Source organism: Alligator mississippiensis, chromosome 5, assembly GCF_030867095.1.
Source record: "Alligator mississippiensis isolate rAllMis1 chromosome 5, rAllMis1, whole genome shotgun sequence".
Lineage (NCBI taxonomy): Eukaryota > Metazoa > Chordata > Crocodylia > Alligatoridae > Alligator > Alligator mississippiensis.
The window spans coordinates 9,534,923-9,553,061 of NC_081828.1; positions in this window are offsets into that span (position 1 = coordinate 9,534,923).

Sequence of the window (18,139 nt, forward strand, 5' to 3'; positions counted from 1 at the left end):
TTAGAAAATTGGCATTGCCACCCAGCTAGGACTTCCCCAGGTGCTGTAGAGCCAGCTTACCTGCCTCAGAAGGACTTCAAAAGTCTAAAACGGTCCAAAAGGCCAGAGGTTCGGTGGGGGCAAAATGTATCTGCACCCAAGGACTGGAGCCTCTGCTTTTATTCTCCTTTTCAAAGGCCAATTTCCAAACTATTCTTACTTATCTGCATAGCTCATAATCAAAGACACGGAGAAAATGAGGGTGGGAAGGGACCTCAGGAGGTTTCATCTAGTCCAACCCCTGCTCAAAGCAGGATCATCCCCAACTAGTTCATCCCAGCCAAGGCTTTGTCCAGCTGGACCTTAAAAACCTCCAAGGATGGAGAGTCCACAGTCTCTCTGGGGAACCTGCTCCATTCCTTCCCCACCTTCCTAGTGAGAGAGTTTTTCCTAATATCCAACCTAAACCTCCTGCTGCAACTCAAGCCCATTGCTCCTGGTCCTGTCATCTGCCACCGCTGAGACCAGTCCAGCTCCATCCTCTTTCATCCCCCAGCAGGGAGTTAAAGGTTGCTGTCAAATGACATTTAATTGATGGCTTCCAGGCACCCGAGTCACTGAGCTCGTGGTCTATAACCCACCAGGATGCAGACAGACCCAGGCGGGTCTCTCCTCAGCAGTCGGCAGTGCCCCTAAATGTCCAGTACCTACGCACCCCGGTGCCCCCCGGCTCTGATCCCTGTTGTTTTCTTCCCTCACCCCTACAACCACTACACGCCAACTTTGCTGTAACCGGCCTGGTCCCCTCCACCTTCCCCTCCCACCTTACTCGGACCAGGTCCCTCCCTTAAATGCTACCTCCTCTCCTAGATCTGCTTTGCCTCCTCGCTTCCCCACTGCTGCCTGCGCTTCACTGTGCGCCCACCCAGCTCAGCACCTGTCTTTGCACCCGCTGTGCATTCCTCTAGCGCTCTGACCCCTGCCTCTGCTTCCTCCCAGGGTCCTAGGACCCTCGGCCTCCTTGGACCCCATCCTGTGCTACCCCCTTCTGCTGCCCCATGGCTGCTCTCCTACGCCCAGCCACCGACGCACTGACTCCCCTCCTCTGTTCGCTCTCCCTACAACGCTCCCAGCCTCCCTCGTCTTCAGCCTGCTGCCCTCCCCTCCGCTCTGCGCCCGTGCATGTCCATGGCAACTTCTGGGAGCATCCAGCGCCAACTCCATCCTCCCCCAAAAGTTTCCAAGAGCCACGACCCTCATCTTCCTGCTTCAGGGGACCACAGGGGGTGGCAAATTTCTTTGTCTGCAGTCTGCAGGCTCAGCCTGGGTCCCCACCAGAGGCATCTGGGGACAGACCCACCCCGAAGGCAGGGACCGTGCAAGGAAGGGCTATGTACCTCTTCCCTGGGGCTCCCTTGGCGAGGGAAATGCATCAAATAAGACAGGACCCCTGTGGGGGCAGGCCCAGCCGACTGCGAAGGATGTAGTTGCCAACCCCCCTTTGCTTGCTGCAGAGCTGGATTGCGAGCAGCGTCCTGGCACACCCTGCCGCTTGGTCTGCTCCTTGCCAGCTGGCGCCCCGTCCTGGGGCACAGCTTGAGGGTAGGGCTCTCAGGAGGGCTGGCCTGAAATATAGTTAATAATAGTTTGCAGAGCTGGGCTCAAAGCCCGATAACTTCCTAATGATTGGCATTTGATGCTGGGGCTTGGTGTCTGCCAGGGGCTTAGCCCAGGGCGGATCTCCTCCGGCGATTCCAGGTGGACCGGGTGCTGTTTGTGCACAGAAAGCTGCTCACAAGCATAGCATTTTGGCAGGAAACCGTATCTTGGGAAAGCACGTGATCCCCAGCTTGCACCACTAATACCACCTCTGCCCTTTCCATGACACAGGGCTTTGCAAGACCATCTTCATACACATCTGTAGTTTAGAGCATCATGACTGTTTAAACAAGCCCTGGTCTTAACTTGAATTATTGTGGCGCCGGGGTGCCTACATAATCTGCCAGTAGCCTTCCCTCTAGATTATTGCATTGTTTCTGCATGTTTGGGGGACGGAGGGCTGCCATCTCTCAGATTTAAGTGTAAAGATCTCCAGTTCGAGAGTGTGAATGGCCTGCTTTGATCAAGGGGTTTCTCCTGCTAACGGGACTCATTTACGGACATCAGCGTAATTGTTTTATTAGGTTACTATTGCAAGCAACAGTGACTGATTCCCTAAAGAAACTGAATTCCTTTATTGAAGAAAATATGGGTGTTACACTCCAGCTTTGGTTCAGCGTGGTTTGAAAAGTCAGCCAGCTGTGAGCTATGCAGGGAGTCTGTGGGTAACAAAAGTATTGTACAGTCAGACCTACAAAATATTTCCGTAACAACGACTCGAGCCCTGTCTGAATGTCCCAGAACATTGTGCACTTGAAAATGGTCTGCTTAATCTTTGGTGATGTATTGTCTTCAAATGCTTTTTAAAACATAAGCTAAGGCTCTCTTAATAAATCATTGCACTTGAAGGATGAATTTTTTTCCTTTCCCAAAAATCCCATGTGCATGATTATTATGATTATTATGGTAACGTTAAGGAGGTTTCTTTGGATCAGTAATTGAGACTACATTTTTTTTAGACTTTCCAGACCATTATGATTAGCCCGTTATCTTTGCAAAGACGGTCTTTGCTTTCCTTCATAAAAACCTGGGGGAGCTCCACTTTCCAAGGATGCGGTTGGTGTATTCCTACGGAGTCAACCCGAGAGAAGCTCCAGCCGAAGCAGATCTCTGCAGTTTGAGTGTAGCTGTGTTTCCACCAAGAAAAGCCATCAGAGAGAAGAACTATTGGCAGTATTTAAATGGAAAAGACGGGGGGCTGAAAATATCTAGTTTGACTTGGTTGTATGCAACTTCCACGTGTTTTTAATAGCCCAGTGGTAAAACCCAGTAAAACATCTTGAGGTCAGTATTTTTTTCTTTTGGTTTTGCAGGGGTGGGGGGGTTGGCCTGTAATGCTTATAGTGTTTGTGGCAGATGTAATGTGAGATATCGCTGAACACAACACACCTCTCATTTTGCCTCCCTGCTTTTTCCATTTTATTAAAATACCCTTTGCCGGGAGGGGGCGTAAAAACTGCTAAAAATACTATATCCATATCAGGAAAATATACATCCAGGGTTAGCTACCAAAAGGTTAGCTGCCAAAAGTTTCAAGTAATGGGCCCAATTCTGGCTCTCTCAGTTGTGTATGTATGTGCGTGCACACAATTGTGTTGTGCGTGCATGCACACAACTCCAACATTGTATTATTCACTGAAAGGCATCCCCTTTTTGAAATGATATGGCTCCTTTTGAAGGGCTAGCGGTGGTAGTACCAGCAGCTGAAGATGTGAAACACAACAGCTTCTTTGAAGGACTTGAAGAAGCAAATTAAGACCTGGACTCGAGAGCCTCCACGGATCCATCTCATGCAGGCAGACAGGGCCGTGTTATGAAGTCAAGAACCGCGTCTCCTGCAATGCAAGACCTGCTCGTCCCGGTGGGACGCTGCCGGAGGGGTGTCCTCTCGTCTCTCGCCAAAAGCATTCCCCTTGGAGAGATCCTGTTCTCGCTTTCATCCGCTCCTAGCCCTGCGAGGGGACAAAGAGCAGTTCTGTTGCTGGCATTTTTCTGCCCCAGTGGTTTTCAAGGAGTCACCCCCGAGTGACTTGTGTGAGATCCTATAGGCAATGTATGGGGGAGCAGGGGTCTGCGTTTTGAGCACTTTTCCGAGCCTCCAGGTTGCTCTAAGGGACGCATCTTGCTGTAAATTGCACCAGGATAAATGAGCATATTCCAGCTCCGCGAAGGGTTGTGCTGAGCGTACATTGGCGCTGTGAAGGGTTGTGCTGAGAGCGTGTTGGCTCCTCATATATCTGAGCTCAGTCTGAAGTGACGCGTTCATAAATACATCTCTTACGAGCGCAGTCCTACAAGGCGCTGGGCATCCTCTGTTCCTACGGGGGGTCAATTCTTTCCACTTCTTCCACTGCGTAAGAGGGGTACCCCCACCCCTTCACCTGCTTGAAAACATCCATTTTGATGTAAAATCCCACAGAAGGCAAAGCTGTGTTGTTTTTAATCCTGATGTAGCTAGTCAAGGTCAGTCCCAGCTGAAGGATATCAAGTTGACCCTCAGACTAGTTCAAAACTACCTATATATGTTCTCCACTTAGGAGAACTATGCAGAGTTAAAATCCTCTGTAAAAACACACGTGTTTGCAGGGAGATCACCGCAGGAGTGCAAGATCAAAGGCAGTGAGGGCCTTCCAGATTCATTCCCATTGCCACTTTGCACGCTCTGCTGGCACATCAGCCATCCTCTGTCAGCAGTTACCTTGGTTTTATGGGCAGCACATAAAAGGCAAAACCCACCTTAAGGCTACACATCTGGCAACAAGGCTAAGTCTCTTGCACACCTTGACGGTACTGCAAACCATTACTGCTGTGAACAAAAACCCCAAGCCCTACTATCAGATAGATACAGGATGCAGTGAGGGAGTCTAGTCTGGATTTACTCATTTATTTTGTAAATGCAGCTCGATTGCTAATGCAGCAAATATAGTTTCATAGTTATCAGTGTGTAATCTTCTATAGGACTTAGGGCACTGGGCCCAATCTTGTTGGGCTGCAGCTCCCTTCCAGAGCTCGTGCTGGGGTTTTGTTTGAATCGTTCCATTGTTTTAGACATCTGTTGGGCTAGTTTTTCACGTGGCAAAACTCGGCATAGGAGTCGCCGAGTCCGTGAAGCTATATTGTGTAACACGGCCTTTGAAGAGGGCCGAGTGTATTTCATTTCATTCGTTTGATTTCCTGCGTTCTTCCAAGGGAAAGGTGGGAGCGGTGGCCATTCCCGCAGAGGGTCGGGGCGCAGACCTTGGTGCCAGAAGAGTCGTGCTGGGCGCGGGCGGATGGAAGTCGCTCTGGCAGCTCCGGTTCTGGGCTGTGTCTGCACTGGCCTCTTCTCCAGAGTAAATTAGAGCAATCTCCAGGTGTCTGTAGGCTAAGCTGGTTGCCGAGAGCACTTGGGAGTCGGTAGGACTTGGGTCCCCTTGTCCGTCCTTTCCTCCCGTTATACTTCTAGTGGCCCTCTTCAGCAGTTCTGTGCCACTTGCAAAATCCTCCGCGGGCTGCTTAATCTGCTTTAAAGTTATTCTCTGTCACAGGGGTGATACCAATTAGGCATCATGAGGCTGATGCCCCTTTTTATGGAATTTGACCCGATTTCCTATATGTTGTCCAGTGAAAGCATCCCGCCCGTTTCCCGCTCTCACGCATCCCACCGCTCCCGTTTCAGATGAGGCCGGGGTCTGGTTTTCAGACCATCAGTTTCTTTTCTTTCCAGCAGAATGAGGCAACTTGAGAATGAGCGCTGAGTGCTGCCAGCTCAGAAACATTTTTCTTCCCACATGAAGCAGGGTTTATTCCCTGAAAAGACTTGTAATTTGTGGATGGTTTGATAATTTTTTTATAAGCGTTTTGAACATATAAAGGTCACGTGCTTGTTCTCTTTGGGACACCATATGAGACGTGTACACCAACGCAGAAGTTGCTGACTATAAGTTAAACTACAACTTCACTATTTTGGCTGGGCTGAAATGTGATGTGTCGCTGGAAAATGTGAATAGAGCCATGCATGCAAAATGATATGGACTTAATTACTAGCCCAGTTGCATCCTTGTTCCAAGTTGCTCCAAACAAACTGTGAGACATGGAAAATGAATAGATAGAAATGGTTACAATGGGCATAGCTAAAACCCTCGTGTTTGCCACTCCAAAGTTATGCAATGGTACATTGTGCTCCTGGCACAGGAAGATGCCACAGTTGCTGTTGCTTTGCTGTGATATCCCTTGCAGGCCCCAGAATCCCACTGTGTTAGTCACTGTGCAAACATCCTGAAAAGATGAGGTTGGTTTTTTTTATAAGAAATGTTTCGCGTCCCAAGCCAAATCAAGTCCAAATCCGTGAGTCAGTCCAGAACCAAAAGTGGCCCTACAACCGGCAAAAATCCTCCACCCCCATCCGGGGCTTCAGATATTTCCAAAGTCTTTTGGCGGACATCCTATGTGCAGGCCCAAGCCCGGAGGCTTGGGGTTCAGATGCCCCCAAGGTTCGCCTGCCCTCAGCCATACGGCCGCAGAAGCAAGCTAGGGAGGAGCCTCCCATTTCCATAAAGTGGGCTTTAAGCCCCAACACGGGAAGGGACCGCATGTTTTATTTGGAGGTAAGACAAGAGAAAATGGGTGGATACAACAGACCAGGGAGCTAAAGGTCCCAGTGAGATTTATGGTTAGGATGACAGTCAGTGGTCATAGCAAAATGGGCATGAACAGATATACAGTAGGGGTGTGCGAAGCAGGCCCTATTTGATTCGGATTCAGCTCGAATTGGGGACAGTGATTCGATTTGTTGATTTGGATCACTATCCCCGATTCAGTTCGACTGAATCCAAATCTAAAGATTTGACGCTGATTCAGAGAATCAATGATTCAGCCATAGACACAGCTTTAAATGTCTTTTCTATATACCTCGAGGTACCAGTGCGGCTTGTGAAGGCTGCGATGCTGGGGCTGGAGGCGGCCCGCAGGAGTGGGGGCGGGCCATGCACATGCGTGGCAGCGAATCTGGATGTGGATTGGAAGTACTTCCAGTCCACTTCTGGGTCCCCTGGGGAGCACACTGGGGACCCCACCGCACTCCTGTGGGACACTCCATGAGCCCCACCATCGCAGCGTTCACAAGCCGCTTGCTACCTAGAGGCATGTAGAAAAAACATTTAAAGCTGTGTCTATGTCCGAATCACCAAATCTTTCCGAATCTCTCTGAATTGATTTGGAGGGTTCGATCCGGAGAGATTAAAGGGTCCTCTGATTCGATTCAAGGGTACAAATCGAATCAGGGACTGAAGCTTCACATAGCCCTAATATAAAGATGCCACAGTCAATCTGAAACACATTGTTGATCTCCATGCAGAGCCCAAGCAGCATATAAGCAGGGTTTGGTTGGTGAATGCGACTAAAAGAAGCACGCTTCCTGCTTCCATTCTGCTGCTACAAAATCGAGACTTCCTTGTGCCCTGCCTGCCGCAAAGTGAGGAGGAGAGAAGGTGAGCCCGTTGGCAGAAGTCTGACAGTGCTCGCTGTGCGGGTGAGACTTTCACAGGACCACTGCCTGCTTCTTCTGACTGAGGGCTCCTTTTGAGGTGGGTCTGGAAAAAAAAAATAGGACCAGCAGAAACAGTGAGAGATGATCTAGTCTGTCTCAGCTGCCTGCAGTGGGTTTGTTCGGGATTGAGAGAGTGGTCGGGGTAAAAAGGGAAGAAAGGTTTATTGATCTAACAAATGCGTAATTATGCAAAGCTTAACAACACAACAAAGACAGACAGTAAATCTCCGAGCCGGCAACTTAGCAGCAGTCCCCTTTTACGCCTGGTATATGACAGGCCTCTCGAAATCCAGCAAAGTCAGGCATCCCCAAGCTACGCTGTTCGAAGGGGTACCGGGAAGGACCCTGATATTCAGTCTTCAGGCTTCTCAGGACCCACCGCCCCACTGAATTCAGGTCTGCGGTTTTCCTTTACCACACCGCTTTCCTTCAGCTGATTTCCGGGTGCACCAGCAGATTTACAGATTTTTTTGAGCTAGCTGTTGGCTTGCAGCCAATTATAGTTCTAGACTACAAACTTTCCTTATATGACTGACCAATAGCAGTACAAGCCTTTGCGTTTTCCTTACATGATTAATTTTAGCTGCGCCATCGCTAAGGAAGCTGGGTTTAAGCTATGGCAAAATGCATTAACAAAATACGGGAAATGCTTAAACACAACAGGTTCCTTTTACACTCTCTCTTCTAGCTATAAGCATTTTGCAGTACATAGATAAGCAGCAGAAAACCAGGTTTAACCCTCAGAAAGCCAGTTTAGCTGGCACAGGATGCCTCAGCAGGCACTCTTTCAAGCAGACACAATTTGTTGTCAAGAGACAAGACCAAGTCACTGCCACCTTCCTCCCCTTGCTTGCTGAAGCATTCTGAGACATTTATAGCTGAGATGCTAAAGCTACATAAACTTTATGAGGGAATGGGGAGGGGATAATTGGGGGAAACTTGCGGATACAGCTTTTTTTTTTTCAGTAGTATTAAAGTGGGTACCATTCCACCACGCCCCTGTGTAGGTATGATTTACAAACCATGTAATAACTTTGTTCCAGCCTGTAGCACGCCCTCCCCCTGGGGGGTTTTACACCATCGCTGGAGAGTGTTGTCAGCCATAGGAATGGGAGGGGGTAGATTTTCCCACGAATACAGTGGCTCGAGCGACTGAACAGATGCAGAATGCTCGGGTGGAGGCAAAGACTTAGGGATGTTAAACTCAATGGGGCCTCCCGCAGGAAGTATGTAACCACAAATCCATAGACGAGCAGAACTACAACAATTACCTCCCCTCCCACAGTTAGCCATTCCAGCTTTCAGGTAGGCCCAAGATAATAACCGGTGCCACGGGAGCACTGACAGTTACCACCTCGCCAGTCAACTATTCTGTTCCTCCTGCTCAGCGGCCAGGATTTCACCTTGTCCGGAGTGGCGGGTTTCTTCCAATATGGATACTGCGGCTGGATCACTTGAAGGTCATTTGAGCGCGTTCTGGGGAATGCTCTTCAGGGTTAGGCTATTTTTTTTAGATCTTCAGGAATAAGTTCATTAATATAGGGTAATAGGAAGGGTAGGAGACACGCCCTACACAAGAAACGCAATAAAGCATTAATAAGAAGAACATAATTATAACAGTCCACCCCTTCATGGTGCCAGCTGATTTAGATAGGTGATAGGATAAGATTTGTCTTCAATAGCTGGTTCAACTGGAATGGCTATGGCCGCGCTTGCGGACAGATCCAATCTGTAGGAACAAGACAAGAAGGAGCTTGGCTCCCGTTAGATGAATCTAACTTACATACCCACCAAGTATTATGCACACCTTTTGCCAGTAATGTTCCCTCCCATTTATCTCCCTGAGGATGTTTCTCTACCACTTGATCCCCTGCCTGGAGCTTTCCCGGGTCATCACCCCTAGGTTGCTCTACTGCCGGCTCCCGGGGACCACCCAATCCAAAGGCCTGTTGCATAGGGCTTCCTCCCAGACAAGGTTAGTTATTGGCCCAATTGATAGCTTGATCCAGGTACAAGTCCCAGTCTTTGAGAGCCCAGCCAGCGGCCAACCGCAAATTGCATTTGAGGATGCCATTGGCTTGCTTTACCAATCCATTAGACTGCAGATGGTAAGGGATGTGATACGTCCATCACATGCTGTTTCGCAGTCCAGGCATATACAAGATGATTGCAGAAATGAGGGCCGTTATCTCTCTGTAATTCAATGGGTGGTGGACGTACGGCTAGCAAAGTTTTCAGTGCTGCACAAGTGTCCTGGCCAGTAGCTCTCGCTGAGGTGTGGGCGAACATTATTCCTGTGATAACTTCTACAGCTACAAACACGTACTGTTGCAACATGTTTTTGATATTAACGGATCTCATCCACGCACGCCCATAACACCAGATGTCTTCTGTTATGGCAGGTAGAGACAGGACAGCAGCCATCATCGCCGTTTCTTTTGTTTTTTTGGTGAGACACTGCACACCCAAACTGCTTAGTTTTTCGCTCAAGGGCAAACTGCTGTCCTTTAGTACATTTAGTCCCAGTAAGTTTGGCCCCCCTTTAAGTATTACCGCCACCACCGTTACCTTAGAGCCATTAGGTAACGTGAAGGTTGCTCAAACCAGATGTCCTGGTCGTCTAGTGCCTCCAACTTCAGTTACTTGATAAGGGCTTCCTTTTTCTCCTTTCCAATTTGCGGAATCTAAAATGCAAATCTGGGCACCTGTGTTTAATAGCATGTCGACTGACTTCTTGCTTTTATCTAATTGAATCTGTACGGGTATCCAAATTAAGGAGCTAATATTAGATGCCGGTCTTCGGCCCATTACCGCCCCCATGGTGGCCCCTTCCCTTGGGGGTCGGGCCGGCTGGACTTCCTAGGCCAGGTGATTAGAGGAGGTAAGTGGTGATGGCCCCACACACATCTGGGGAAGTGTCAATAGAGCTGCCCTCAGGGCAGGAAATCCCCCCGGTGACATTGCTGGTGGCGCAGAAGGTTCTTCTTTTGGGCTTGTGGCTTCGCTACAATGTTTAGCCCACAGTCCTCGCAGGACATTCATGGGTAGTCCATCGATTTGTGTTTTATTGAAACCGGCAGCCAACAAGACTTTCCACATAGTTGCTCGTGGAACCTTGGGCCAGGCTTTCGCAGCTTTTCTTAACAATTTTCTGGGGTCAGGAGGTTTGTTTTTTCCTGAGGCTACCACCACGGCCTTGGTGGTTTTCATTGGTTTGGCAAGTCCTGGCTTCTGGAAAATGGGCAGAAGCTGCACTAATTGTCAGATCGCATTTCTTACCAGGTTGTTCACTACCTCTGGCTCCAAGGCCAACAGGGCCGGGGTGCACTCTGTTGGTGCTTGCTGGCAGAACCTCCTCCACATTGGTGCAGTCACGACTTCTTCATTTAGTGTGTGAGTCCAATTTCCTGCAGGAATGATGTCAGTCAGCGCTAATTGATACAAACAGCGCACAGCCTCCTCTAAATTGGCCCACGCCGGAAGGGCGGAGTTAAGCTCTTCTTCCATATTACCGTAACTGGTGGCAGTGGCCTGTAGTGCAGCAGAAAACAAAGTAACCTTTTCACCGGCTCCTACAAATTGATTTAGCTGGAGTTCGGGGCGCAGAACCAGTTGGGCTGCCTCAGCACGACTCACAGAAATTGCTGAAGCCCCTTCAGCATACTGTCGAACTAACCAGTCTATTATTGGCTCCCCTGGCTTGGACTTATACTGCTCCTGTATGTCTTGGATTTCTACACGGGTAAAGAAACGTAGCTCTGCTCGGGGGTTTCCCCCTTGCGGCCCTGTATGAGTCGCTGCTACTGGAGATCCTTGGCCAGGCTCCTCTCTCTGGCCGGGGGCATATGGGGGTGGTTCAGCATAAGACTCGTCATTAATCTCCTCCCTGTCATCTTTCCAGAGCTCTACTTCCTGTTTTTCATCATACAAGCATTGCTGTACCTTTTCGAAAGTAGGCTCCACAGCCTGTGCTAGCTGTGCCGTCCTCTGAAGGGAAGCAGCTGCCCGTGCAATGATAACCTTCCCCTCCCTTCGTTCTAATGTCTCCAAGTGACTCTGAGCTGCTCTTGCAGCTTCACACGCCACATTGTTGGAGTCCTTTACATCTTCTAGCTCTTCACATAACCAGGTGTTCTCTTCCCGGAGTTGGACAATCTCTTCAGCCCCCAACTGCAGACACGTGGCCAGCAGCTACAACAGACACCCCTTCTTGGGTTTATCCCAGCTGGCAGAGGCAAACTTAGCCCACTGATTAGGGACGGTTCCCGGGTCACTCCAGGCAGACCTCAATTCATCCTTATCCCACCCAGGATTCTCCATCTCTATTACTTCTTTAAGTAAAACCACCAGTGGAGCCCACCCGACCCCCTCCATTCTGACCTTTCTCTCTGGACCAAAGTCTCTCAATCCTGTTTGTGGCACCAATTTTTGTCCCAGCTGCCTGCAGTGGGTTTGTTCGGGATTGAGAGAGTGGTCGGGGTAAAAAGGGAAGAAAGGTTTATTGATCTAACAAACACGTAATTATGCAAAGCTTAACAACACAACAAAGACAGACAGTAAATTTCCAAGTTGGCAACTTATCGGCAGTCCCCTTTCATGCCTGGTATACAGCAAGCCTCTCGAAATCCAACGAAGTCAGGAGCCCCCAAGCTACGCTGTCCAAAGGGGTACCGGGAGGGACCCTGATATTCAGTCTTCGGGCTTCTCAGGACCCACCGGCCCGCTGAATTCAGGTCTGCAGTCTCTCTTTCACAATGAGAGCTTCCTTTACCACGCCGCTTTCCTTCAGCTGATTTCCACCAGCAAATGTATGGATTTTTTTGAGCTAGCTGTTGGCTTGCAGCCAATTATAGTTCTATACTACAAACTCCCTTATAGGACTGATCAATAGGAGTACAAGCCTTTGCGTTTTCCTTACATGATTAATTTTAGCTGTGCCATCGCTAAGGAAGCTGGCTTTAAGCTATGGCAAAATGCATTAACAAAATACAGGAGCTGCTTCTCCACAACGGCTTCCTTTTACATTCTCTCTTCTAGCTGTGAGCATGTTGCAAGACATAGATAAGCAGCAGAAAACCGAGTTTAACCCTCAGAAAGCCAGTTTAGCTGGCACAGGATGCCTCAGCAAGCAGTCTATCAAGCAGACACAATTTGTTGTCAAGAGACAAGACCAAGTCACTGCCACACTAGTCCTATCACCTGCTCAGGGCAGGGTCAGCCTTTTTCTAAACCATCCCAGGCAAATGGTTGTTCAGCCTCCACTTAAAAACTTAGGAGCAGACGTTCCACATCCTCTCTACGTAGTCCGTGTCGGTGTTTCGATAATCCTCGTAGGCAGAAAGTGCCTCCTGGTATCTGACCTGTCACTACTTAGAGTTTAAAACTGTTATGACTTGCCCTGTCCCCTGCTGACCCAGGGAACAATCAATCACCCTTTTCTTTTTAACGGCCTTTTATTTGACTTCTGAAGACTGTTATCAATTCCATCTCTTCATCCAGCCAGCCTCCAGAGGCATGACACGGATGGGCACGCGCCGCACCCCGAGGGTCCCCTCGGGCTCCGCGGCCCCCCCCCTGGCACCTCAGAGACGGCCACCCAGACAGAGCCCCTGGTTCCGGGCTCCACGCAGACGGAGCCCCTGGCTCTCGGCTGCGGGGGCTGCCTGTCCCTTTTTCAGGCTCTGGGGCCTGGGAGCATGGCGACCTCCCCTTGTGGGGTCTGCTCCCTACTGGAGTCTCTGGCGCGCCAGCTGGAGGAGCTCCAGGCCACAGTCCAGAGACTGCGTGTCATCAGGGACTGCGAGCAGGAGATAGACTCCTACTGCCAGGCCCTTCTCCCCCGGGAGGCGGAGGGTAGACTACAATCTTCCTCCAGGCCAAAGGAGGACTCCAGGACCTCCCGCTCTGTCCAGGCAGGGGCATAGACCATGATGGTTAAGGGCCCTAAGGCCCGCCACACCAAGGCCCCTGCCCCGCCGGAGCTGAGCAACAGGGACACACCTCTTGCTGCCCCAGCAGAGCCTGCTGAGTTGCCGGCTCCCGCAGGCAACATGGGCCTAACTGCAGCTCCCGCCCCTGCTCTCCCCAAGACAAAACGTAAGGTGTTTGTTGTGGGAGACTCTCTCCTGAGGGGGACGGAGGGGGGCAATCTGCCGCTCCGACCCTTAGCCCGGGAAGTCTGCTGCTTCCCGGGGGCCCGCATCCGGGACATTGCGGAGAGGATCCCAGAGCTCCTCAAACCCACAGACCACTATCCCATGCTCCTAATTCATGTGGGCACCAATGACACGGCTCGGAGAGCTCCCAGCCGGGTCATGAGGCGCTACAGGGATCTGGGAGCGGGGCTTAAGGGTCTGGGGGCACAGGTGGTGTTCTCGTCGATCCTCCCAGTCTCAGGCTATGGGCCGAGGAGGGAGAGGAGGATCCACGTGGTCAACCAAAGACTGCGGCGCTGGTGTCGTCGGGAAGGCTTTGGCTTTCATGACCACAGCCTGCTCTTTGGTGAGAGAGGCAGCAAGCTGCTGGGAAGAGATGGTCTCCACCTCTGTCCCCTAGGGAGGAGGCTCTTCTCAGCCAGACTGGCTGACCTGCTCCACCGGGCTTTAAACTAAGCCCGCTGGGGGACGGGGGCACTACTGCTATTGCTGGCCCGCTGAGCAATCCTTGCAAAGCCAGCAGGTCAAGGCACTTAAGGGAGCCCACCTCTGCCCCAGCCCTGGCAAAATCTGTGGGCAAGGAAGGAGCCCCCCGGGGGGCACTTGCCTGCCTGTACACTAATGCCAGGAGCCTGGGGAATAAGCAGGAGGAACTCATTCTCCTGCTCAATGCAAATAATTATGATGTCATAGGGATCACGGAGACCTGGTGGGACTCCACCCATGACTGGACCACGGGTATAGATGGCTATACCCTGTACAGGAGGGATCGTGTAGAGAAAAGGGGCGGGGGTGTAGCTCTCTATGTTAAGGAAAGCTACGCGTCCCTGCAAGCCGATATTGGCGACCAGGGTGGACGGCTGGAGACCCTCTGGGTTAAAATCTGTGGGGAACACGGCACAGGGGACACAATGGTGGGAGTCTATTACAGACCTCCCACCCAAAGTCCTGAGCTTGACCAGGAGTTTGCCCAGGAAAAGTTTGCCCATGTGGCTGAGGCCGCATGCTCCAGGACCATGGTTGTCATGGGTGACTTCAATTACCCGGACATCTCGCGGGAGGATCGCTCAGCAAAATCTGAGAGGTCACAAAGCTTCCTCTCGTGTGTGGATGACCTCTACCTGACTCAAGAAGTCTATGGGCCAACGAGAGGCAAAGCGCTGCTCGACCTGGTGACAGCAACCACGAGCTGATCACTTTCATCATCCACCGAAAAGCTGGCAAGTCGGTCAGCAACACGGAAGTCCTTGACTTCAGGAAAACCGACTTTGACAAGCTCAGGAGGCTTGTCAGTGAGGCCCTAAGGGACCATGACCACGGGGAGAGGGGAGTTCAAGAAGAGTGGTTGCTCCTCAAGGGAGCGATCCTCAATGCCCAAACTAAGTCTGTTCCATCTCGGAGGAAAGGCAGCAAGAGGGCACAGCAGCCCCCCTGGCTCTCCAGGGACCTAGCAGACCTCCTGAGGCTAAAAAGAAAGGCCTACAAAGGATGGAGGATGGGAGTCACCTCCAAGGAGGATTATTCTGCACTGGTCCGGTCCTGTAGGGAGCTGACCAGGAAAGCCAAGGCTGCAGCTGAACTCCAGCTAGCTTTGAGCATCAAGGACAATAAAAAGTCCTTTTTCAGATATGTGGGGAGCCGGAGGAAAAGCAAGGGCAACGTTGGACCCCTGCTGAACCAGATGGGGCAATTGACAACTGACGCCCAGGAAAAAGCCAACCTATTAAATAGGTACTTTGCGTCGGTCTTTCATCAGCCCCATGGGACGCCCATGCCCGCTACAGGGCTGGGAAGTCCGGATGAAGGTGATCCCCTGCCCTCCATTGATGCTGACTTCGTGAAGGAACATCTTGAGAAGCTGGATACCTTCAAGTCAGCCGGCCCTGACAATCTTCACCCCAGGGTACTCAAGGAGCTGGTGAGCATCATAGCCCAGCCTCTAGCGCGGATCTTTGAAAACTCCTGGCGCTCTGGTGTAGTGCCCGAAGACTGGAAGAAGGCCAACGTGGTGCCTATCTTCAAGAAAGGGAGGAAAGTGGATCCGGCTAACTATAGGCCCATTAGCCTGACTTCTATCCCGGGGAAGAGCTTAGAAAAGTTTATCAAAGAGGCCATCCTTAATGGACTGGCCGATGCCAACATCTTAAGGGATAGCCAGCACGGGTTTGTTGTGGGTAGGTCTTGCTTGACCAATCTCATTTCCTTCTACGACCAGGTGACCTATCACCTGGACAAAGGAGAAGAGATTGATGTCATACATCTTGACTTCGAAAAAGCCTTCAATCTGGTATCCCATGATCGTCTCTTGGAGAAACTGGCCAATTGTCGCCTTGGGTCCCCCACGATCCACTGGCTGGAAAACTGGCTCCAGGGTCGGACCCAGAGGGTAGTAATTGATGGAAGTCACTCATCGTGGTGTCCTGTGACCAGTGGTGTCCCCAGGGCTCTGTCCTTGGACCCATACTGTTCAACATCTTCATTAATGATGTGGACACTGGAGTCAGAAGCGGACTGGCCAAGTTCGCAGATGACACGAAACTTTGGGGCAAAGCATCCACACCAGAAGACAGGCGGATGATCCAGGCTGACCTGGACAGGCTCAGCAAGTGGGCGGATGAGAATCTGATGGTGTTCAACGCCGATAAATGCAAGGTTCTCCACCTTGGGAAGAAAAACCCGCAGCATCCTTATAGGCTCAGCAGTGCTATGTTGGCTAGCACTATGGAAGAAAGAGACTTGGGGGTCATCATTGACCACAAGATGAACATGAGCCTGCAGTGCGATGCTGCGGCTAGTAAAGCAACCAAAACGCTGGCTTGCATCTATAGATGCTTCTCAAGCAAATCCCGGGACGTCATTCTCCCCCTGTACTCGGCCTTAGTGAGGCCGCAGCTGGAGTACTGCGTCCAGTTTTGGGCTCCACAATTCAAAAAGGATGTGGAGAAGCTTGAGAGAGTGCAGAGAAGAGCCACGTGCATGATCAGAGGTCAGGGAAGCACACCCTACGATGACAGGCTGAGAGCCCTGGGGCTCTTTAGCCTGGAAAAGCGCAGGCTCAGGGGTGATCTGATGGTCACCTACAAGTTTATCAGGGGTGACCACCAGTATCTAGGGGAACGTTTGTTCACCAGGGTGCCCCAAGGGATGACGAGGTCGAATGGTCACAAACTACTGCAAGATCGTTTCAGGCTGGACATAAGGAAGAATTTCTTTACTGTCCGAGCCCCCAAGGTCTGGAACAGCCTGCCACCGGAGGTGGTTCAAGCGCCTTCATTAAACACCTTCAAGAGCAACTGGATGCTTATCTTGCTGGGATCCTATGACCCCGGCTGACTTCCTGCCCTTTGGGCGGGGGGCTGGACTCGATGATCTTCCGAGGTCCCTTCCAGCCCTAATGTCTATGAAATCTATGAAATCTCTCCCTGGACTAAATAATCTCAATTCTTCCAAACTTTTCTCATATGTTTTTTTAGACTGGTTCTCACTCTTACTGCTCTTCTCTGGACCCTCTCCAGCTTGTACACATCTATTTTACAGTGTGGTGCCCAAACCAGGACACAGGATTGCCAGGGAGGCCTCGTGACATTCCTGCTACAATATCCCGCTAGGCCGTTGGCTTTCTTGAAACAATATTCCATTGTTAGCTCCGGTTCAGCTTGTCATCTGGTGTAATTCTTACATCCTTTTCAGTAGTACTGTAGTCAGCCAGTCACTCCACAGTTTGCATTTACTCATTTAATTATTCCTCCCTGTCTGTAGAGTTTGTACTTATTGCATTTCCTTTCATTTCAGACCATTTTCCCAAAGTATCAGGCTCATTTTTGAATCCTAGTTCTGTCTCCAAGGAACTAGACTTGTCTGCCTGGGAGGTCCCTTCCAGTCCTACCCTGGACCACCCAGGCTCCTGATGCTAGGGTTGACTGGGTCTCTTGAGGCTCATCACTCTGCAAACTGCCATGCTTCTAGATTCGGGGGGAGAGCCCCTGGAGGCGTTATCAAGGTGAGTTCTCAGATCTGCTGTCATTGCACCATGGAGCAAAAGGGACGAATCCCCAGCACAGGGTGACATTACACACGGTTTATACAAGGTGAAAGATGGTTTTGAAGCAGCACACTTAAAGGTAGGATCTGAGTCCTAAACTCTGGGATCCTAAATAAGAAATCAGTACTCAGTTTTGTGGAAAGTTGCAGCAAACATCAAAGTGTATTACGAGCAGGAGCTGTACAGGTGGGAGTAAAACAGCAGTGTACAACCCAGGATCCATCCTAATGGCAACAGAACAAAATTGTGATGACCTGTTTCCTAAAAATAATGATAAAACAGATTAGAATAGAATAGATTAGGCCAGATCACTTGGGGCAGGCACTGGGATTTGTATTTTACTGGTTGGCTTAAAGCAGCATGTAGCTTTGCTGGCTGGGAACCCAGCAGCACCTTCTGCTTGGCAGACAATGGCATCCTGGGATGAGAGGATGTGGTCAGACTTGTTCAAAATGTACTTGGGTTTGGACTACCCATTACTAATGTTGGGGCTGATTTGCACCTTTCCTAGTCATCTGCACCCATGCAAAAGAGCTCGAAAATGCTCTAAACTGGTTCTGAATGCTAGGATTTTACAGCCTCTCGAATTGTTACAAGTTACTGTGCGAGGGACAAGACGGTGGAGGATGAGGCCCAGTCTCTGGTACATATAATACCTCTTCTGGTTTCATGAATCAACTGCCACCTGAGCAGACAGGCTCATCATATGTAGGCAATTTAATCTGGGGCTTGCTCAGAAACTCACTGTTTTGAATATTTACAGCTCTTCTATTATGT